The following is a 23,229-nucleotide window of genomic DNA, read 5'->3' on the forward strand; positions in this document are numbered from 1 at the left end:
GGCCACGTGAAACGGGTGAAGAACGGACATAAACCTTCTGCGAGACCTGCTTCGCGAGTGCACTGCATCGCCGCTGCTGTGCCTTCTCACCGCCCCGTCAAAGCGTGGGTCCTGCGAGAGCCGGAACCGGCCCCGTGCTACAGAGGCGGGCATTGTGAAAGGCACCGAGTATCTTTACCCTTCGATATAGAGAAAGGGCACTTCTCCGTCTTCTTGACGGACATTACCAGCAAAACACGCCGAGGAAAATGGGTAACCGAAATCAACATACCCCACGGTCTCATTCTCTCTCGCTCACTCTTTATATACTATTTTGTTCATTGGCCCACTATCTCTCGCTTTAAACATTAGCTTATAGTGCGCAACGACTCGACCTTTCCTCGTTATACAATTGATTTCGTGTATTCTATATTTTGTGTTTTTTCTCGTAAATTTATGTGAGTGTGGCGGAGATGTTTGGCAAACAAAAACCGCAAAACATTAAGGGCCACATGGATAAACTCGACTCGTAGAGTACACCTGATGGTCGAACGGAAACCAAGAATATAACCTAGAATAAATGTTGGGCTCTCCTTTACTTTTTGTGTGAGGAGGGTTGAGAAAAGTGTAATTTTGATGTAGTGGTGCAATTAATATTAGCATTATGAAACAACTGTAGTTAGTGCAACAACAGGAGGTGGATGTTTAATTGTTGATGCACGGGTGATGCGCGATGCCATTAGACAAACTTTGCATTTTAAGCGAGTATTTTGTATATGCAGGCCCGAGTCCTGGAAGACAAAAAAGCATGTCATGATGAATCGTGGGATACTGAGGGTGCAGTTGGCAATCAAGGTTCGTGTCAACTGCGTATAGAACTAATATATTGTGCTTTATGCGAGCAAGTTTGGCAAGCACAATACAGCTTTAGTTATTCGTGAGATGTGGCATATCGGATTGTTACATTGGTAATTGGGTATCAGAGTAAATATGTGTAGCTTTTACGTACTTATTCATCATTTCATATTCATTGATGCTTAGAGGCGCAATATCTAACGAAATACCACTAGATGTTTTGACTCCGTAGCTTGAGCCAATTCTCTTCGAGCAGCGTATGCTAGACGTATACTATTTTCACAGGAGGGGCATTTTCAATGCCCGTAATAGCCACCAGGGCATCAGTGATGACAACCCACTTTCTCGGCATTCCTGATAATTTAATTAAGCATATTTGTAGTGAAATGGATACAAGCTCCAATATTGTTGAAGACGAAAGCTGCTCCAACTTACAGGCACATCCTTCAGTCAGCTCAAGAACGACGAATTCCGATGTTGAAGCTTCTTTGGTGACACAGCCCTGAGTTTACTCAGAAACGTTGTCTCGGTACACCTCAAGTAGATAGTACCAGGCTAACCGCAGTGCTGCAATGGTTGGTAGTTCATGAGAAGGCCTACTATTGCTCTCTTTTCAGCAGTGTGTAGCTCCAAGAGACAGGGAGGGTACAACCGCTGCCCGTAGTGCTAACTGGGGAGCCACGCAGAAACACTCACCCCTAGTCTCAGATCCTTTCGTCTGCTTGTCTTGAGAATGCGAAATATAGTCCACGATCTTTGATAATAGTGCTCCCTATGAAAAGTTCATCTTTTCAAGGTGCCATGGTTTATGTATGGCTTATCGAATCTGCACCCACCACCAACCTGATTTGTAGTTTTTATAGCACGAAGACCATTGCACACAGAAACAAATTTTGATGCAACATGGGAATGCGCGAAAATGGAGTCGAGAATCATTTCGAATAGAAACATTTGCGCAGAAAAACGTTGATTTGTGCTAGCAATGAGAAACCTCGCTTTATTTACGAGCAATATCATGCCGCTGAAAGAACAGTAAAGCAGAAAAGTCGAATTGGTTTTATGAATTTCAGCTACGGCACTTCAAAAGAGTCAGGAGCACTCTGAGCGCTAGCATGGTAACCAAGTGAACCAGCGATCTGCCCAACTGACCATGAAGTTCCATCATTTTCTAACATTCCGTGATGAACTTTGGCAATGCCTCATTGGGATCAAGTTGTTTGTGTGCTAGTTAAAAAACGAAGCAATGTTTAATTCTTCCTGAAGTGACAAGCAAATCCACCAAGGCAGATAGGAGGGCTTTTTCACTGCAACAAAGGCGATCTAAACAAGGCAAAAATGCATCGTTACTTCGTAGGTCGGTGGAACTACAGGAAACCACACTCAGCAACAGTATAGGAGTGAAGATCAAAGAGGAAATAACTGTTTTCTTCATTACGTAGTAACCTACCTTTCTCCACTAGAAGAACAGTGCCTCAAACTGCGCCGCTGGGAAGAGATTAATTTGTTGTTCTCGCGTAGTGGTCTTTTTAAAATCTGCGCTCAGCGTGACTTATTAGTATACTAAAACTTCATTGTGTCGCGTTTTCAACTCTATGTTTAGGAATGTTTCCCAGTGACCATAGTTGCCAGTTCCGCTTTTGATGAGTGAATTCGGGCTTCTTGGTCTTCGTCATTTTTTCCCTTCCTCGTCTTCTTTCCTCTTTCTCCCCTCTAATCTTTGTTTCCTCTGTTTCTTCCCTCCTCCCGAAAGAGTGAGCAGGCGTTGTGCCCCTCAAGGTAGCAGTTGCCAGCTTGCTCTCTCCCTCTTTCCTCCGTGTCCTTGTGTAGCTTTGTATGCAAATGAAAAAATAATAATATCAATTTCTTGCCAAGTCACTTGTACAACTTCCCAGTCACTTGCCGCATTTTTACTCCATTTTTTCGGCAAATATGTGATTACTTTAGTGACTGTCTTACTCCCCAATAGCGCGTTTGTCGATGACTGAATAGTTAAGCGTTGAAGTATGACATACATTGGGGAAGTCAGCAAGTAACATTAACACTGGCAAACGTGCATTAAACCGAATGGAGATAGCGTAGAAAACTACGCGATACAGCGTTCATAGTTCCGTAGATAGCGTTCATAGGTTCACATATTCTTGCTGTATAAAATAATTATTTCATTTTTCAACTCTCCTTTGCATTTGAGTGACATTTTTATTGTAAATTAGGATACCTTGAGGAATAGAAATATTATTTAAGGTATTGTTTCCTTTGGCCTTCTCCGTGAGAGTCAAGCTGCTTTTCTGGGCTTTTTTTCTGATTATTATTTGGTTCATGCTCGGTACCATCTGGTAACTCTGGTGGTGACTTAGTTATTCTGTACCGATAATTTAGTTCCGCGGTACACCATGATATGTAACGTAACGGCAAGGACAGCGAATAGCAGCCGATACACATGCAGGCGTGCAAACAAGTTGCATGCATTTTTTATCGCACCTCCGGGTCGAGAGAGAACGTGTCGTGACTTGAGCACGCAGTTTGTGACCTCGCAAGCACCTTACCATAGACTGACCCAGCTTCGAAATCTGCTGTTTTATATGCGTGGTATAAATACCGAAGTGCACGTGCTGGCATGCGTGCACAGTATACATCGCCATCGCACTTGTCGTGAACTACATGTGTTCCATTAGCCTGCAGCAACGACCGATGTAGAAAAATGTAATAAATGATACGCTATAGCGAAGCTTAATTCAAGCGCTTGTTCAGCGCTGCTGTGCTTGCTTGTATATTCCTTTGAGAATGGTGAGGCAATCTTAGGAGCTCACGTGTAAGTGAATGGCAATTAAGAAACGTCAAACTTTCTGCGAAGCCCCAACTTATTACAAGTTACCTAGCCCTACATTCATTAGGCATAATTTCAACTACAATAATAATGATAACTTCTGGGATTTGACACGCAAAAAGTACTAAGGAACGCCATTACATAGGACTATGAATTAATTTCGGCCATCCGAGAATTGTTAACATGCAGCTGGATCAAACTAAGCAAGCGGGCGTTCTTTGCATTTCGCCCCGTTCGAAATCGGCCCCGTTGGGCTGGAATCGCAACGGCACCCTCAAGATGAGCAGTGTGAAGTTATCCGGAGCCATACGCTACGACGTCTCTTGTCAAACCCTGCAAACAAACCAACTAAGCATTACCTGGCTCACCCGGGTAACGTAATGCGCAGGAGAGGTAGCCGGTGAAAAGCGTACGACGGATAACTGATGGTCACTTAGCTATAGAGCCAGCGTATACGTTTTCATTATTGCTCCGTGTCAGCGTGATCTCGGGTCGCTGGCGCCTTGCTTTACGCTTTATATGACGCACGCTATTCATACGTCTCTTTTATACATAGCTCCTCTGACATCCAACCTGTGACGAGCAAGGCTGGCGTTTCAGGAAGGCCTTTAGAGGCAGGAATGCCTGGCTGTTCGCCACATGGTCCATGGCGGTACGCGATGCGCTGGCCTTTCCCATCTATAGCCCCAGCTTTAATGACGAATAAAGCAGTGATGCTTGCTTTTTCGTTTGTTTTAGTACATGGCGTTTTCGAAGGAATACTATTGAAGAGAGAAAAACTTAGGGGTACTCAAGGTGAGCAAAGATGGATACGATACTTCACGAAAACGTTATGTCAATATTTTGGCTGGATCCTAGGCTTTCTCAAGACAAACAACCCGCAATAATATTTTTTGTTTTTAAGCAATTAACAAGCGACAGTTTTGCACTCACTTCCATTTCTTTCTTTCTTTCTTTCTTTCTTTCTTTCTTTCTTTCTTTCTTTCTTTCTTTCTTTCTTTCTTTCTTTCTTTCTTATTTATTTCTTTACTATGTTGGTCCGAATAACTGCTCGCTGGAGCTTGGAGCTCGCGTACACTAGTCCAGAAGTTGCTTACATTTTTGTTCATGAAAGAAAATACCAGAACAATGGGCACCTGAACAAAACGTAAGATCCACAGAGTGGTAGAAGTAAACTTCTTTGAAGCGAAGGTCCCCCTGACGCTGCAGCCGCAATTTAGTAGAACGTGCCTTGAGGCTGCCTGGAAGGCACTCTTTGCAGGGCTCGGGCATGTTATTGATTCAAATCTGTTTACATTCCTTGCACTGGCATCCTCTGGTCGGCTAACCACGTGGCTATCTTACAACATAGAGTTTGATTCCTTAATACCTCGAAGAAAAAAAAAACGCTTCAGTCCTAAGCTACAAGGCACATTCCGCGAACAGAATAAGTAAACTTTGTTGGGCTTAACAAAGAACATTATAAAAAGCACAAAATGCACTGCTGGGATTTATATATGGCGGACCTCACAGTGCCACAGGCTTGTAGCCATGGGAGAGTGTAAGTATTACCAACTTGGCTTCTTGCAGAGCTTTATGTCCAGGGCTTGCAAGCTTTCAGCAGTCACTAGGCACCACGACTGGACGAGCTACAGTGGAACAGCATACGCATGAAATCCTTTGTCGCATTTTATCAAACGCAACAGTATAGTTTAAACCCACGTGTACCTAGTGGGTAAGGTACTCGACTGCTGACCCGCAGGTCGTGGGATCGAATCCCGGCTGCGGCGACTGCATTTCCGATGGAGGCGGAAATGTTGTAGGCCCGTGTGCTCAGATTTCGGTGCACGTTAAAGAACCCAAGGTGGTCAAAATTTCCGGAGCCCTGCATTAGGGCGTCTCTCATATTCATAGGGTGGTTTTAGGATGTTAAACCCCACAAATCAATCAATCTAAAGCCACGTGTACCTTCTCGTATGTCTTCTCATTGCTATCTTTTTCTTTTTATTCCTTGTTACCCTTTCCCCAGCGTAAAATAGCAAACCAGACGCTTGTCTGGTTGACCTTCCTGCCTATGCTTCCTCCTCCTCCTCCTTCTGGCATTAAAGAGATGCAATTCAGGCGCGTTCCTGAAACTGGTTCAGCGTATAACTTCTTTACTGTACTTACTCTCAAATTATCTACATTGGTTTTCTTCATGTCGATGGGACCATGTGGCAAGAACACTATTACGTCTGTAGGTTTAACTTCAGTAGGCAAGTTTCAGCGTAAAAGAAATGACGAGCTCGGCGCAGTGTTTCTATGATAAGCTTTAAGCCTAGTTCGTTTGATGCGCACTGAAGGTGCAAGCATGGACACATATTGAACGAAATACCAATTCCGCCGTTTGCGTATTGGTCTTCTCATTCTACACTTGTGTCGGTGCTTGCGAGTCTGCCTTTCCGATATCACGGATTTTCTATATCTTACTGATCTTTTAGTCATTCAAAGAATGCGTTCAAGGTTTTAACACGACCCCGTTCACGCTTCTACTCATCCAAATGTCTTTCCTACCACTGCGCCAACAGGTACGGAACATGTTGCGGCGACTCACGACGCGTGTCGTCAACCCACAACACGAAGCGAAATGGCGCGCTACGCGTGTCCAGTATCTGGAGAATGCGTTCTCACCAGGCTCTCGACAAGCGGCGAATCTAGGATTCGTCACGTAGCCGCAGCGCATCTCCGAGTCTCCGGGCGCTGCCCCGGCAAACTTCAGCCTTCGTCCAGCTCGCTTGACCGGCCTGCCTGCGGGCACAGTCTGCCGCCGCGTGTAAGCGCTCCGTTTCTTCCGCAGGCGCGCTGTATACTGGACTGTGCCAAGGTCTTGGGATGCCTCGGTCACGATGCCGCGCAACGCACGGCGGCCATCCTCTCGTGTAGCGGCTTAGAGACATGCCTATTGATTCGTGAGGTACCTATAGTGCACGCTCGCTGGCCTTAGTGCTGACCAAGCTACCGCACTTCGTGCGCTGCGTGCGGCGCCCAGCAGCTCACATTGATCCGTGAGGCCCGGCAGGGTGTTTATATAGCATCAGCGTTATACAGATGCGGGTTGGGGTGGGGTGCTGACGTATACAACAATACCAGCAATCGCTAACAGACATTGCATATGACAGATCATGGCTTCCGTGTCTCGCACTTTCGAACCAAAATGAAACTCGATGGTGATGCATGCTTACGCTTTGTTGTTGCTCCTTTTCGCGGTCTTTGGTCACACTAGTTTGTCATTTTCGTGGTTTCGCCTTTTCGTACGGGGCTAAGTATAATTTCCTTTCATCTCTCTTTCTCTTTCTCTCTCTCTTTCGCTCTCTCTCTCACACACACACACACACACACACGCACGCACGCACGCACGCACACACACACACACACACACACACACACACACACACACGCACACACACACACACACACACACACACACACACACACACACACACACACACACACACACACACACACACACACACACACACACAGTAATGTTTTAGACTAGTAATGCAGCCGGTAAAGCCCTGTGCTTCAGCATGCTTCTATATATATTCACAAATGTAACCAGATAGAAAACGATGATGAATCAAAATTGCTGGGAATAGTTAGCGAAAGCTTTGCTTTGAATTGTAGGAAAAAAGCGATAATGTTACGCATCTGTATACACGTCCGAGTTTATTTAGTGCAAGATAAGCTTTCAGAGCTAATACTGTCCGTATAAATATGCTTACTATATAAACCTCAATCTATACAAAGCAATTTTGAGATGGAAATGGGAAGGTATGGCGCTACCACACAATCCTTTCAGAGGAGGATTAGCGTTTAGTGAGCCTTTTTGACGACTGAGTGCGCTAATTATTTCATCCTTATGGGCTATTCCGGGCTATCCTCTTTCTGTCCGTCAGTAGTGGTGGGAGCGGAAGCTATGCTTACGCTTTTACTTTCATACTTTGAACGAGTTTTCCCCCTCCGTCTGTCCTGCTCTCGTCGTTTCTTTCTTTCGTTAATATTAAATTTTATAGAAGTTACAAGACTTGAACTAAAATGTGTTCGACCAGTTTATTATACCAGAACGCACTTTCATAGTTAAGAGTGAGACATATATGTATACAGATAAATACTATTTCCTGGAGCTATTTTTCAAGGTAGCCCGATAAAGCCCTGGTACGTCTAACGCACTAAGGTGTCGATGGAATGAAGCCGGAACATCACGCAGACCTTGTAAAGTGGCCTGTGTACGCAATTTTGACTAGAACAGAGTGCGAAAGAAAGCCAGGAAAACGTAGGTTGGTTAACCAGATTTCAGACAATCGCGGAGGAACCGGACTCGCATATTTTTCGGTTGTGACTGTATAGGTATGGCGGTGATCGCACAAATGTGTTTGTGCGTATCTGTTTTCGGTCTCCTTCTCGCTTTATTTCTTATTTTCTGTCCCTTCCCTCGTCTCCGTGTAGGGTAGCAAATCGGGTATTGATAACAAAGACAACACTATTGACATTAACAATCGATAGCTGGTTGTCTGTCTTGTCGGTTTGGCACATGACCTTTCATCTCCCCATGGCACTTCCTGGCAAACCTTAACGAGGTATGTAATTGTGCCAAGGATATACTTCCGCCGAGATTAATTATTAGAAAAAATAAAGATTCGTACAGGCTCACGTAGTTCCCTTTCATATTTGTGGAAGCGTAGTATTCGCTGGACATGGTATTCATCAAAACACAATGGAGACGACGGTCAAAATTATGGGCTGCAGCAGGGACATTATAACCTTTCATGGCAATCAAGACGGAAGTAAAGGTTGTATAAGATATCTGACTTGTCGCAGAAATCTACATGACATCGGTCTTTAAGAGTTCCCTACATGTACTTACGTCCTATCACGAGCGGGCAAGGGTCCAGCATGTTAAATGCTGTACGCCGCGTGTTTGCATCGTATGCATGACGTATTCGGTTCCTAAAGCTTGGGCCATACGTTTAGAGAATAATTTCACGTGAATTAGGAGACTCATCGTAGAATATATTACAGCGCAACAGGTTAGATACGGGCAGAAAAGGGACACAGCACTGAGCAGCCCAAATGGGGTTACCTGCGAAGCATTCTTCTTTCTGAACTCCCTAGACTCATTCAACCCCCTCATCCACTAGTAAAAGCTGCCTCAGAAGTTTTATTGTCATAAGCCCTTCAGCAGCGATGTCGTCTGCCTTTGTACTGACGTCATATTTCCGAAATGCCGAGACTGAAGCACAAGCCTACTCTTGGGAATAAAAAGAAAGTTTTCGTGGCCTAAATAACGCGAGGACGAAGGTGTTTCTTCACAGTGATAAAAATACATTTTAAAAGCTCAAACACTGTCAATGCAGAGTGAGCACTCTGAATTGACAGTGACGTTTCGCCGTTCAGAAGCTAGTGCCATCTTTTCTATAAATATGGTCGCTTGTGCAAATCACGATTTCTGGATAGCTCCATAACCACTGCATAGAAAGCTTCTCTGAAAGTTTTCACTAATAGGTATAAACTTGCAGTGTATATAATGAATCCCATGGCAGTATAAAAAGAGAGGCAAAGAAATTTTTCTGGCCAGTTTTTGTGATAGAAAATGGAATTTCCATTGCTGGTCATGGCCCTTCAAATACTAATCGCTGCAGCGAATTTTGGATGATTACTACATTATTTTCGCCACAACTTTTGCTCAGGCGTAAGTGGTCTTGGTTTTAACGCGACAGCGTTAAAAAACCTGTTTTGTGGAAAGTCTAGTGTCGGCGTCGGTGTCGTTGGTTGTGAGCAAAAAATGAGCATTTTCCATGAGCGCAAATTTTAGATAAATGAAAATAAATAAAAATATAAGGTTATACTGAGAATAAAGCCAAGGCCTTCTGCGAGGTAAGCAGGTATTTGACCACGAAGCATGTCATGGCATGAAGCTGCTTAAAGAATAAAAAAAACCCTACGCAAATGCCATGTATTGTGAGGAGTCTCCTTAGCGCATGTAATATTGCGTTACAGAAGTGTAGAATGATGCCAGGTATCAGGGGCATTGTAAAATTCATACTATTGCACCATTCACATGGGAGTGAGTGGTTGACTAGCCCAGCCATTACGAGGCTCTAAGACATATTTATTCATCATCCGCCGCAAGAGCACCAGCAAAGCGAGCAGTTACGTGTATAGGTTCGTGTATTACCTCACGGACGCCTAGTGGATACATAGCTAGCTCGCAAAAGCTAATACTGCGGCGTAGTGGGCACTCTACAACTGTACTTGCACTGGGCTCAATTTCATAGCTGTAAGTGGCCAATGTAACTTGCGCAGACGTTCCGTTAGTTGTTGCACTGATAATGTGTCGAATGAGAAGCAAATGTATGGCAATACCACTTGAGAAAGCGATGCGAACGGCGCCTGATTACGCTTTTGCGTTATGTTGTTGAGGTGACACTCAAGTGCCTTTCGTCTTTTTGACACCATCTTGGGACAAAACATTCCTTGTTCTCGGAATTTTAGTAAATATTTGAATACATTTCTTCAAATGCTTCTGTTATCATTGTAGCGGTCATTGGGTGGTCCCTGAGCACAAGATGGCTTGCACGACTTACATTATCATGTTCGTGCAAGCTGGAAGGGATTCCTGATTTGGCATCGTTCTTGTTTTTCACAAAAATGCTTTGTCAACTTGAGTGCAGTTTTTTGTCAATTATAGTGCATCCATATTTTGAGCTATTTGCAACAATTCATGAATTAGTACTATCACCCTCACTACTCTTCCCATCATATCTCTGTCGCTCCAGCAAACGCTTGCGTAACGGTGATCAGCAGGTTAGAGACACTGCACTCAGGCAGTCTTATCTGTCCTCCGACCATTAGCCTCAGTTTTTTCTCCTCGCAAGAATTTTTCTATCAATAATGACCAAAGACACGAAAAACTGTTCGTCTATCTCCATTTTGGCCAAACCTAAAAGTCGGTTCAATGGAAATAATCGTGATTATTATTGTACCTTTTTTTCAACACCCCTCCTCTATAGAATGCCCGGTTTTGTCGAATGGAGAAGTTGGTGGCACTCAACCCTTTGCGAGTAAGTGCACCAACGTTTGGCACAGACCTCGTGCCAGTTTATCTGCCTTACAGAGCGACTATTTCGCTTCGCCTGTCCGAAATCGAGGAAGACTACAATTGATGCGTGATATGCAGCGAAAGCACTCGAATTACCGCTACCCCACGATGGGAGAAACCCGCGTCATCAATGCCCGGTAATGATTATCACCTCGAATCTACTGTCACCTTGCGCCGCACCGTAAATATGCCACGCTTGTTCTCTCATCCGGCTATTTAGGTCAGGGACAGCACGGTTGCATCTTCCCGCACAGTAGACGGCTAAAGGTGTATCCTCTGACCGCGCTCGTGTATCCAGTAGGCCGGCCATATAGACAGTCGACTCGGTGGCCAACGCCGGTCGGCCCTCACCCACCGCGTGTGAAATATGCGCGACAGTCGGCCCATCCGCATGGCGCCTTCGCGCCAACCACGCGGTAATTTGGTGCGGCCACGGGGCAATCGTAACCGTGGGCCTCGAAGCGAACGCCTTATATTTTATTATTCCAGCATTGGCAGTTACGAGCCAATTACTGCTCTTACCCAAAGGCGGCGTGCACAATAAAATTGGTGCGGAAGCTCTCGGCGCGTTAAGAAGTACCCGTGGTCGAGGTGGGAGCCCTATGGCGCGGGGCATTTCCATCAAAAATGGCCGTGCTTGCATCATTTGCTTGGCATCATTACGTATACTTGGTTGCCAGATGTCTGAGCCGCTCGAATCACACTCGCCGAGACAGACGGGCTTAGGTGTGCTATCCGGTGTGTCGCTAGGCACAGTATTGCAGCTGCGCAAGTGAAACGTAGCCGAGGGGGCGAAGAGGTCGAAGAGTTGCACGGATTTTCGCGGCAAGTCCAGAAAACGGAAGGGGGTGATCATCCTTACATAAGTGCCGCTGCATGGACTTTCATTAAAGCAGTGTTCACTCCAAGTGCAGCGTAGAAGCTGTGAAATGCGGTCGTGCGGGCAGTCGTGCTGCGCGTGGTTTCAGCATGGCTAGTTGCCTCTGCAGCACTGCCATACGTCGTATGCTTGGAACGAAAGTCAGCCATTAGCTGCTTCCTTCGCACGTGGAAGGAAACACGTATTACGGGTCAAGTGGAAGTAAACTCTTGCGAACAGGTTGACTATTGCTAAGCGCTTGGGGCCGCGTTTGCAATCCTATCGTATAAACACTTGCAATTGCATGCTCACCTGTAACATATGGTTGATTAATCCACGGCTGCTCCATCAGGAAGCGCAGAATCTGCATTTACAGGTTTAGTGACTTACGGCATTCATTGTACTCCTTAGTGTCTACGCTCTTTGGTACGATCAATTACGATTATCAGGACTTGTTGCAATTGGTGATGAATGTATCTTACTCATCACCACTGCGCGGGAATATCGTGCATTCCGATGACACAGCCAGGCTACCTGTCTTCGTTCTCATGTAGTGACTGCCTTCCCCTGTAATTTCCATTCAAAAAAAGTTCAGATACTCAGAAAAAAATACCGAAATACAGATATTGAAACAGATATGCTGGAACCCTGAAATACAGTTATTGAGACATTTTTTTTCTCGTAACGGAATATCTAGGGGACAGTTTAGGAAAAAAGATGGAAAAAAAGTATTCCGCAATACAGACAGAAGAATGCAAAAGCTTAAATACTTTTTTAAAGTTCCGAGGTGCTGATACTTTGCGATGACATTCATTAAGTGCAGCGTAATATCGTCAATAAGGTTGCAGCACGTTGAATCTTGCAAGTGAAGCATATCACTCGGATCAGTCATGATAATCAGTGAATGAATACAAAGCACACATTTATTTTCAACAAAAGTTGTTTTACTGGGAAGGTTGTTGCTTTATTTTCCAATAGGCAGCAACTTCTCACATATCCTGCCTTCTAGACAGCGTAAATTGGGCCTCAGCACAAGACCTGCGAACGAGAAAAGTTCCTGCACCGCTGCAGACAAGCGCCATATCGTGTTTCAATTAGTAAGCACTGTCTTCATGGCCAAAAAGTCCTGCAGCATGGTAATATCAAGATACTGAAGCACTTCCAATCTCAAGTGGGTTTCACGTAAGAGCGCTCTTCTGCTCTCGTGTGTGGGGAACCATCCGCTGCTCTCCCTGTATTTCCGACCAACGGAGCGCCTTTGTTTATCATAGAACAAAAAAAAGTCTCGCTTGCATTCTTGGAAACATGTCAGCCAATTTCCGACAAAATAAAAGCGACGAGGTAGCCGTGTCTCGCAGATTATCACAATATAATCGATACGTCGTAAACGTATTTCACTACGGAGTTACCAATACATTTTTTTCAAATCTATCACGCGACAAGAAAGTAGATACTCAAAACTATTCTTGGAGTGATATCGCGAAACTCTTGTACCGCGGTATTGCCTAGCCCTCGCTACTAGTATACTACTTTTGCAAGATGATGTACATGGTTGGCGATTTAGCGTGGGTGCACCTAAGAACAGATGCACTAAATCCAGCACTCTACTTGCAACACCAATCAAAATGAATTTATTGTGTAGAAACATAAGGCAGAAAACGATGATGTTACTGAAAGATAAAAAAGAAAATCATGGAAGTATAATGAGAAATACATATTGTAACCGTATATACATATAGCTTCACTCTACTAAGAAAATACCGAGTAACATGGGCGTTTTTTTTTGTCCAACCACAATAATTGTCATCTATCTTGCGTTCTTTCCTTTCGCTATCGCCGCGCACCCGGTACATTCTGGTCACAAACGACGTGCGCGTTTTTAGTGTTACATAGCACTCTCGATAGGAAAGTGGTGAGCGCCGATGTTTTGAAACAGGAAGCGCATGCAAGCCTGATGACGAACATTGTTGGGGGACAAAAATACACCCTTTTTACTCGATATTTTTAAAAAGTACACTGAATATCAGTTGTGAGAAGTAGTGCAGCTTTACCGTGTCACAACACTTAAGGAATTTTGCCAGAAAACGACAAATTATGATGCTTTAGACACAATTACTTAAGTCTTGGAAAGTACGAAACATACTAGTGGCTTTGACAACACTCTGGCATTACAAAGACAGTAATCGCTGATGATGTGGAGCACACGGCTAGTGAAAATGATGTATCACAACGCTATATATACAGAGTGGTGAGCGATGCTTGCAGTTTTTTTTCCAAAGGTGATAATAAATCACTGAAAGTTCAGAAAAAGTTTGCTTGCTCATTGCTCGACTAGTTTCAGAATTAGTAAAATCAATTCGGTGTCAAGCTTGCGAATTATTGTTGAACATTTTGTTGAATAAACTAGAAGACGTAGCCCACCTTTCCACTTTGTCAACTTTGAAAGAGACGTCACTCTGTTTATCTCTTCTGTTATTCGTTTCAAGAAATATTTGTTCCCGTTAGTTCTCGTTTATTTTAGCATAAGCGACGAGCTTATATCCAACTCTGCCTACAGATGATATCTTCAACGTAACCGATAAAGAGTGATCTAACTGACTAGAAGACCACGGCATATTCCTAATATATATATATATATATATATATATATATATATATATATATATATATATATATATATATATATATATATATATATATATATATATCGAGACTACGTTCTGTTTTGTTTTCTCCTGACTGGCTTCGTGTGAAGTTGTTGGTACATGTATATAAATTCTGCAGCCCTGGTTAACTCCATTGAAACTAAGTCTGCGCTACTACACTTCTAAAATTTCGGCAGCGCTGCGTAACTCTCTATATAGTATAGCTTCAACCTAGAGTTGGGGGTGCTTGTTTGTTTGGGATCCTAGGGTAACGTTGCTTTATGATATTCATTGAAGCTGTGCAGATTAAACGGCTGTTCGCACGCTCTAATTACCCTCATACCACCATACAATACCGCCAGTGTTTTTAGATGAAACTTAATAACAACTTAGGCGTTAGGCCGTCATGTCATCGATGATCGCCTCCATGGTTGTTTACGTAAGCTGCATCACTCTAACCATATTACGAAAGGCCGTCTTCTTTATGAGGTGGTATACTTGTCGTGATCCAAACTCACTCTTTGCAGTCGTCTGATCGACGCATAGCGTTGTCATTTTGGGCCCTAAAACGCTTAGCGAGTACAAACTCCTTCATATTTCGGCCACTATCATCACTGACGCTGGAACAAAAAACAAACACAAATTAACACTCCTTAATACTGGGCAGAGACTACTACTGCGTCGTTGTGACTCCTGTTAATCTTCATATATCTTTTTTGTTTTCTCAGTGAAGTTTATGGTTTCTTATATCTGCGCTCGCGGCATCTTCTGATGGAGACGTGAGGGTACTTATCAACAGCGCCTATTCCGTGACGTTGACAGCGTTTGCTATTGTGTGACGTGTATGACACCTCTGGCTTTCTTCATCTCGTCCAAAAAGTTTTCATATGCCACCCATGGCCCCGAAAAGTTTTATCTTCGTAAGACCTGCCTCAGAGCAGCTTGCGAAAATGATACTAAAAATTCATTGCCCGAACACTGCCATCGATGCAACGTGGGCAGGATACAAAATTTGACTAGGGCGCACACTTGCACTTCCGCGTCCCAAGGAATTTCATGGGAGATGCCCGATGAGGGGGGGGGGGGGGAGACTTGCTTTACAGAAAGTCATTTTTGCGAGATATGTCAGCGCGCGACAACAACTATTATGACGTTCTTCCGCTTCGGAGCTCTTTCTGTTGGAGCAGGTTTTGTAGATGTCGTTACAGAAGTGAACAACAGGCGAACATATTCGCGCTCATCGCTTTTTGTTAGTGGCACATAATGCGCTTTACCTGTAATAAAATTTGTAACAATTTTGCCTTAGGCTAAATTATTCATGTTTCTCGTTAGAGTTAAAAAGTAGCAAAACAGGGAACTTCTCTCGTATCACAGCGTCCAGTGAAGTGAGAAGGACGGCTAATAAAATTTAACATTTTGCTAGTGTAAAGTTCGAAAGACAGAGAAGTTAAATTTAAATGGTTCTGAATATGGAATATTTAGTCACCACGCGCTCATTTCAATTTTCAGTGAAGGAATAAAAAAAGTTGTCTTACGAGCCCCCCCTCTCACGCAAAAACAATTGTAAGTAAATTAAGCGAATGATGTTGGGAGCATTTTTATTGATTAGCATTCAATGACACTTACTAGGGCCATTAAATTTCACTCACCGGTTCATCCAGTCTCGCCATAGAAAGCGCTTCCTACCCCAACACTAATTTTAACATGTTTCCGTTTCGTTGAAAAGACACATCATAGTAGAAACCCCATTTTGAATTTGCAAGTATTGATTCCTGTCTGAACGTTGCCTGGTAGTCATCACAGGCACTCACACAAAAACGAATTGGTCTCCCCCACCCCTCCGATGAAGCCCTCCGCACATCTATGGTTGATATCAAAAGCATAACCAGAAATTTTTAACTTTTTTTAGGTGAGAGGGGGGGGGGGGTTCAGCGACACTTTATGTGTTCATGCGTGCGTTTATATCTGTGCGTTTTCTGGGGGGCATGCAGACCCTTCAGGGTCCAGGTTAACTAGTAACGAGGAAGATAACCAAGGGCACTCTTTCACAGGTGGTATAGACAGATACGATTCCGAACGCAAGCGAAATTCGGGGAAAGTATGACCCCCCCCCCCCTTAACCCTCTTTGCTATGCCCATGGTGGTTGCCATTATGTTTTCTATTATAACAAACTGCTTGTCAACACTGACTAATTATGACTCAGAACACTTATACAAAAAGTGTGTTTCGAATGTGTCCATGACAAATGTGAACGTGGAGCTATGCGGACTGCACAAAGTTTTCTGTATAAAGTTTTTCTCCTCGGTGAGCCTAAAGAAACCGCCAACTAATTTTTTCCGACCCAGTTTTTTTCCAGCGCGACAGAAAGCTTACCCTTCGCAGTGTTCATCGCTGCAGTAGTTAATTCCAAAAGTGCGTAGTTATAATATACGTAGTATTTTTTTTTTACCTGAAAGGCTCTGAACACAGATGTTCCTTTTAATCAGCAACGCTTAAGAGTAATAGCGATGCTGGCAGCCCTTCTAGCAATTTTTGCATGCTGTCGTTGTTATGATTTCGCAGGAGTTCCTGTAACTATTGATAGATTGATATGTGAGGTTTAACGTCCCAAGACCACCATATGACAGTGAGAGGTACCATAGTGGAGGGCTCCGGAAATTTCGACCACCTAGGGTTCTTTCCTGTAAATATGCCTAACCGCGTTTATTCTGAGCTTTACAACTATTTTTTTAATAACGAGCCCTTGCAATGAGACGATGTGGCTTTATCCAGCTCCCCTGCGTTCGTAACGCGTTACGTGCGCATGCGCCCAAGATTGATCCGCCGGTGTCGTGGATGGCTTGTCCCATCATCGTTACTCTCTTGATACACGAGCCAAGCCAAATCACCGAAGACGTCACTGCACACGTGCGCGGCCGTGCCGGGTAGCAGACAGCAGTACACATCATTTCTGAGACCAAGTGTAGATAGAAAAAACCACTTCGCTTCAAATATTAGCGATCTGGAAACTGTGTGCACGTTTCATGAGCAAGCAGAAAAGTTGTTCAAGATACGCTGACGAGCACGGAATCATTACGTCATGCGAAGACAGCGCGACGTTAATGCGTACTACTTAGGCAGGCATATGTGAACATTTTTATGGAGTAATGTTTTATTATGAAGAAGACAATATTTCAATATTAGCAAAAAAATATTGACCACGTACACTGTGCCCTGTCACGGTCACGTGACAAGGTACATCAAATAATTGAAGTTTCTGCCGCCAGGTGGCCTCCCAGGCCACTCGCGATTTTCAATGAAGAAATAATACTATAACTACAGTGCTCAGGAGAAAAGCAAGCAGGGTCTATTTGAGTCACTATGAGAGACAACTCTTACCATCCATGCACTCATATCAATTCAAGTTCTTGGCAGTAGTCGGTCCCTCTAAGGCAATGTTGGCCCATTAAAAGTAACCAGGAAACCGAGCATATAGCTTTTATTTTTTTGTTGCGTATATTTGCTGAAGGCCTGTGGCCTAGTATGAATGGGTGCAGTAATATTTCATAAATATGCCTATATTAAGACTTTCCTTACAGCTGACTAGTTGCAAGTTGAAAGAAAAGGCAGGCGATTCAAATTGGGAACACATCTTAACGTTGACGACATTTGCGCAGTCGGAGCGCAAGAAAGTATTTTGTGTTGCTTCCTCCAGCCCACCAAATATTCTTTGACGGAAGGCATCGCCGGATCATGACTGGTGGAGTCACCGGTGTGCTGCTGCTACACACAATATTAAAAAAGCGTAAAAGGTAGGGGAAACTTTTGAAAGTGCGTTTCAATATTTGGCTATATACGGTTTAGAGGTTTCAAGCGTTGCACTCCGAAGAACTTCCGGTCACCTCCTTTACCAGCTCCAAACGTCGAAACTGAAAGCACGTTTTTAGGTTTTTTTAAAGGCAAGGAAAATCTCTCTTTCGTTTTTCACATAAAAGAAATGTGCGTAACACACAAGGGTATATTTATAAATGTTATGTAGCTCAAACTAACATTTCTTTGAATATGTTTTGGCAAATAAAAGAAGGAAACTGTAGAAAATCAGCGGGCTATTTGCGGAAGGTCTTGTTGTCCACCGATGCCTTTGAGGCACATCGGAGGGCAAAACCCGCTTTCAAGAAGAGCCTTTGTTTGTAAAACCATTAATGGGTCTATACAGCAATGGGGCTGAAATCCACGGCTATCAATTTACAAGGTACTTTGAAGATACGCGGAGGTTGTATTAGGCCTCTAAACTAATTTAAAATTGTGTTTGGTGTTCTTTACTTTCCTATTTATGTTTTTCTACAAATTTTCCTCTTATTATACAATCTACTACATGCAGAAGGTTGTAGTTTAGAATAAAGGTACGTAGCGGTGATTTACAGAAGTGTAATTAAACTTGTGAGCGTACAACAAAAACTTGATTTGTTACGCTTTATTACGTTCGCCAGTGTACGAATATTGCTAATTTTGAATAGTATTTCTTCCATACAAAAACAGTAATGCTACTGATTTTAGTTTCACTTGTGTGAGGGCCATTGTTTAAAGTAACACAAAGTAAAATAACAATTTAGGTCAGAGTGAAAGCTCATTGTATGACAACATCTAAAACGACAATATTATTAACAGAAATACCTTACTTACCGAGAAATTAAGGTAAATGCACAAGAATACATGCACATAGAAGGACATTCTTCAAATGACACAGATCACGTCAGACTAAGCACCTACATATATTCACTAATAATAGATCTAACTGCACTAACTCAAGAACCTTCCATGCCTTAAGACAGACAGACAGACAGACAGACAGACAGACAGACAGACAGACAGACAGACAGACAGACAGACAGACATTGAACGTAATTGAGGTCCTGAGGGTGCCTGACCACCCTCACGTCGGATCGGGCAGAGGTGCCTGACCGCCGATTTGTGGGCCCTCTGGATGGCCCCGTGTTTAACAAACGCAATAAAATGATGCTTGTTTCTTTCTGTTTGATTCATGAAAAAAAGAGCCGCCGGACGTTGCTAGGGGTAAGACACTTGTGATCCAAAAATTAAATTGTCGCAAGGTTACACTGGACAGGTCGTGCCATCTAGCGGGGTGCAGTGGTACGATAACACTTGTGACATCTCGGAGCCAATGGCAAAACTTGTGAATCACCGTTGTTGTTGCTGTGGTTCTGTCTGCTAGTGTCGGTGACCGCGCAGTAAGACCGCGGCAACGTTGTGCAGAGCAACAGGGACGCGAGTCGGCCGGCTTCTTGAGGCGGGTAATTTGAAGTGCGCCAACCCGATGCGGGCAACTAAAACGTGATTTTATTTCAAATTAAGCCATTTCTTAGCACAAAAGTAACACTACGAGGTTTCTGGGTCACTATGTCAACAATAAATGTTGACCTAATAGTCGCTTTAGTGTTTCTTTACCACATGCGAGGAATTGTGTTCGCTTACACCTTATTTTTCTTGATAAAACGGTACACGTTTCAAAACTGTTGATTAAAAACGCAAACGTTACGTACGGCTGTACACCAGCATTTCCTGCAAACGTGTGAAAGAAAAAAGATAAACAATAATTTTCAAAATCGCGAGTGCCCAAGCGTATATACTTGCTGAAAGATAAAGACAATTTTTGAGCTAATTGCGAAGTCCCAAAATTATTTTTTAACCAAACACGTCTCAACGCATCTTATGCAACGCCTTCAAGTTGAAGCCTTATTTCGTTTAATGTTCTTATTTGTTGCTGACACATTTATTGCTTCGCACTTGCGGAAAAGTGGTAGATTTCTTTAGATGCGAAACGTGTTATAGTCGAGCTCGAGCCGGTTTGCGGCGAGACCAACCTTAGAGCGCATGCGCGACCCTTTGTCTCTCTACTCTCCAACGCTGCCCCATCCTTGCCTCACAATGCCGACACAGGCAACGTCTTCTAGCGAGTTTTTTTATTAAAAATATTGAACCATTTTCCTGCAGGGAATCCTGATGGGATGCGAAGAAGCAGCAGTGCGCACGACGTTGACCCGGTTGAAAAAGACGTCTACGCAGGTTCTCGAAAAACAGTACGAAGCGAAACTTGGTGAAGCATATACTCAAGTAAACGTTTGTTTCAAACGCAAATTTACGGGAAGCGATTTGGTTTCGAGTAATTTTTTAACAAGCATAAGGCAAGACTTCGTAGTGGTCGTTTCTTCATAGTAAACACGGGCACTGGACCGGAACTGGTGCACGTTTCGCCTGACCTACCACGACATTGTGATCAGTGAAATGCACGCTGAGAGGCTCCTGCAGACAATCCCCGTCGAAGTTGGCAAAGACCAGATCGATGCGCGACGATCCCGTTATTGCTGTAGATAGCTTAGCGGCAGTAGCGGCCGGTGTTGCGGGAGAACGGACGAGGTGGCAGCTGCGGGTGCTGCGGCAAGCGCGCGGCAGGTGAGGGAGAAGAGATGTAGACGTGCACTGTGAGGGGAGCGTGACGTCAACTCGCAGCTGCAGCGTAACCTACTTGGCACCGCTCGAACAACTGGGGCGAGGGCAACGCGTTTCTGTGCATTCGTACGGACGCAAGTACGTATGGCATTACACACGTGAGTCACAGAGCTGATTCGCATGTAAAAACCGACTGCTTGCACTGCACAGCCGTTCACTGGCCACCACGTGTATATATATATATATATATATATATATATATATATATATATATATATATATATATATATATATATATATATATATATATATATATATATATGCACTGAATTTTGACCTCTAAGGTAGTGCCGGTGTGAGATTTCTGCTGAGCATTGCTGAAGGTATATAAATCGGCAGCGCGCACGGTAACTAAAAGCGGACTGAAAGTTTCTGTGTCTAATGGGAGTCTTCTGTCTCTAATTGTCCATTAGCAGCAATTAGCATGTTCCAGCACCAGTCACTCACTGTGTTCTGTGCGCCTCCCTAGGTTTCTCTCCTGCGAAAAGCCACGATGAGTGCCAACGTCAATCCCGCCGCTAGGGTAAGCGATTGTGACCGCTGCTTGGAATCTACACATGGTAGCGTTTAGCAGGAAATGGCGTAATTTTTCCCTTGGCATCCCTTTATTGAAACTGCGGATCTCAGATCACACAAAAATTGCTTTTAGATATAGGTAAAGGTATCTGCGAAATATACCAGTGGGAAGAAAACATAGTCTGGGAAGCAGACAATCAAACCAAAGTCTACTACAAATAATGTACGTTTCTTATAGCAGGGTTAACACATTCTGAATGAGCGACATTTAACTCGCATGGTGGTTTACGTAATAATGAAACATGATGAAACTCACTTGTTTGATACACACTTCCACTTAAAATAATAATACTTGTTGCAGATTGTTAGAGGATATGCTTCTCATAAAAGGTGAATTTTTTTCTAAAATTGCATTATTTTTTACTTGCTATCAAAAGTTTAGAAAATTTATCATCATGATAAACAATAAATGTTGTAGTTACACTCGAAATATATTAAAATAGATTTTGATGAGCAAACGTGAGTATTAAAAAATACAAAAAGAGCTCATTCTCTAGAGTTCTCTTGAAATTGCTACCTAGCTGTTTGCCATTACATTTCGCATGAGTTCGCAAAAGCTGCATGATCAAAATAACCATAAAATTCAAGCTCTCAAAATAGAAGAAATCCTTTTACGAAGCAAATATCTGCCACAAAAATGAGCTTGTATTTTTTGTGTTTAAGAAGCATTTTTCTCGAGAGTCTAACTTGAGCAACTTTTTAAATTTTGACAGGACGTTTTTTGTAACTCTGATGGCCAAATATCGGGATGAAATTTTCTCAACAAAATCATTAACATGTTAAAGTTGCAATTCATTTTTTCAAGAGCAAATAAATAGGCTTTAGTAACAGTCCAGCAGTTTTTTTGGAGAGAAGTGGGGGAAGAGGGGATCACTCTTTTCCCATCCCACCCTCCGTCAATATTGATTACGGTGCCTGAGCCGACACCTCCAAGTCTTTGGGTCTTTGAACCGGGCGACATCCTCAGCTGTCCGGAAGGCCCAAAACACGTAGGTGAGCTCGTCGATGGCGAGTTTCACCTCCCAGTGGCAGTGAAGCTGAGGCAGCCGATCCGTAGCAATGACCGCAGCCACGGTGGCGGCTGGTCCCTTTAGGAAAGATATGAGCGATTTCTACCATCATGGCAGAACACATACAAGGTACCCACTATACGCCATGACGATGACGCTCATGACAATAAAGAACAAGCGCAATCTAGACCTCAGATCGTCTTTCTGCTATTATGGCCCAGAACATGCAGGTATCCACTATACGCCTTGAAGATGACTATTAAGATGATGACGGTGATGATCACAGACTGCGGCAGGCTTGTGCAGTAGGCATCTCAATACGCTCTTTGATGCTTTCATATGACTGAAAACAACAAATAACTACCAGGAGAACGTGCTCGGACCTCATCGAGATAAAGTTCTGGCTTAAGTTGATACAACAAACTACTATAATGCAGGCAAAACGAAATCCACAACTCAACGCGACATACCAGTTGGGACTTATAAACATGCAAAAAATGTGTCGAATATTGTTTAAAAATCAGTAAAAGACGCTATTTGCTCGCTATCTTCACAGTTGAACATTCTCTAGCGTCAGGCATTACAAGAAAGTTGCAGACATAGTTAAAACGAAAACTAAGAAATTTAAAACATTTTGTTTTTAGTTAGTGGAGTTCGGTAGTTACGTCTAGCAAAATAATCGAATCCGTTATTGAGAAACAATTATTGCCGCTTTGAGATTTCAATAAAGCGGTCTTTAGTAATAACTACGAATTAACGAAATTTTCCTAAAGTACACGATGGAACCCAAACCAACAGACCAAAGTGCGGAACAAGCAGATGACTACAATGACATCACTCTTCAAAACAGCGG

At 43.3% G+C, this 23,229-nt stretch overlaps 1 long non-coding RNA gene across 1 annotated transcript in view; it reads right to left on the minus strand.

Moving 5' to 3' along the window:
- Window positions 1-2,383: 2,383 nt before the first annotated feature.
- The window catches only part of LOC142776148 (uncharacterized), an 85,024-nt gene continuing 64,178 nt past the window's right edge, over window positions 2,384-23,229 (minus strand). Inside the window, exon 2 of the long non-coding RNA XR_012887348.1 lies at window positions 2,384-2,661. This is a non-coding gene — a long non-coding RNA (uncharacterized LOC142776148). The remainder of the gene's footprint in view (window positions 2,662-23,229) is intronic.

Source organism: Rhipicephalus microplus, chromosome X (genome assembly GCF_043290135.1).
Source record: "Rhipicephalus microplus isolate Deutch F79 chromosome X, USDA_Rmic, whole genome shotgun sequence".
NCBI lineage: Eukaryota > Metazoa > Arthropoda > Arachnida > Ixodida > Ixodidae > Rhipicephalus > Rhipicephalus microplus.